Here is a 1,377-nt window from a genome sequence, read left to right as displayed (position 1 = left end):
CTGGGCCTGGCCAGCCCCTGGGGGGCCACGTCCTCCGAGGATGAAGAGGAGGAAGAGCAGGGGCCCACCGGAGACTGTGAGGAGGAGGAGGAGGAGCAGGCGCAGGAGGAGGAGCAGGAGGAGCAGGAGCAGCAGCAGCAGGAGGAGGAGGAGGAGGAGCAGGAGCAGCAGCAGGAGGAGGAGGAGGAGGATGAGGAGGAGGAGCAGGGGCCCACCGCAGACTGTGAGGAGGAGGAGGAGGAGGAGGAGGAAAGTGGAGGTGCTGCACTGGATCCAGCACAGCAGGTCTCCCTTAAAATCCTGGAAAGTCATGGAAAATTCTTGGTAAAAATGCGTGCGAACCCTGAGTAATACATGATGAAGTCGTCATGTTTTTTCAGCTGTAATGAATAAATCTGTGGTTAGCTTGATTTAATTTCTTACTTTGAAATGTGAAAGTGAGCCGCAGGATCTTTGACTTTCTGTTGTTTCTGATCTCCAGGATCCGCGTGGACGTTCGGAGGATTGTCCGGAGGCCGAGAGGACCGGGTAACAAACGTCTCTGTTCAGCCTCTTAACTGTCGGTTAAAGTCAAACGTCTTTTATTCATATTTTTGTGTTACTAAATGCTTCGTGTTTTGCAGACATGCAGCAGATTTTGTGTTTTTTTGGCAGAATCAAACTTTAGTAAAATACTCTGTCGTCTTTTTTCCTTCCAGTGTTTTCCCGCCTCCGAGGAAACAGCTGATCCAGTCCAACAAGCTCAGCAGACAGAGTGAGTGCTGCTCTCGTTCAGGTCAGAACAGACGTGAGACAGAGGAGACGTGAGACAGGAGACGTGAGACAGAGGAGACGTGAGACAGAGGAGACGTGAGACAGGTCCCAGCCCTCCGTTATCACTCTAACCTACAAATGAGGTCAGAACCTGCGGTTCCTGTGATGTCCAAACGCAGAGTCGTCCCTCAGAGCGCCGCATTCAAACGTCACGGAGAGATCAGCGTCTCTACAGCCGGTAGAACAAAGAAAAAGAAAAGAAACCGTTTGGTAATCGTGGTAAATAAGTTCAGTACTGAACCGAATAATCAGGACTGTCTACACTTCTGCTGACTCCAGGATCTGCTCCTCCGACGTTCGGCTGACGGAGTCACGGAAACACGATCGCACGTCAGCATAGAGCGTTTTATTCTGAAAATTAACCGGATCTTTCAACGTGGCTGTCTGACTTCCTGTCTGCTCTCTGCTTATTTTAGCTGAACGACGCGAAGTGATCCGACCGGGACAGGAGACACTCCTCAGTGTTACGTCTCTCTCCTCCGACTCCCTCACAAACACACACAGTCTCACACATACACACTCACACACACACACATACACACACACAGTCTCACACATACACAC

General features: G+C 50.9%; 1 long non-coding RNA gene across 1 annotated transcript; it reads left to right on the top strand.

Annotated features, from left to right (window-relative positions):
- The first annotated feature begins 248 nt into the window (after nt 1-248).
- On the top strand, nt 249-1,366 carry LOC121940884. Its single transcript, XR_006105704.1, has 3 exons — nt 249-324; nt 482-528; nt 699-1,366. It is a non-coding gene; the product is annotated as an uncharacterized LOC121940884 (long non-coding RNA).
- Nucleotides 1,367-1,377: the final 11 nt, after the last annotated feature.

Source organism: Plectropomus leopardus, unplaced genomic scaffold, assembly GCF_008729295.1.
Source record: "Plectropomus leopardus isolate mb unplaced genomic scaffold, YSFRI_Pleo_2.0 unplaced_scaffold9734, whole genome shotgun sequence".
Lineage (NCBI taxonomy): Eukaryota > Metazoa > Chordata > Actinopteri > Perciformes > Serranidae > Plectropomus > Plectropomus leopardus.
Note: the sequence above shows the minus strand (reverse complement) of the source record. Positions and strands in the feature narration are given on the sequence as shown.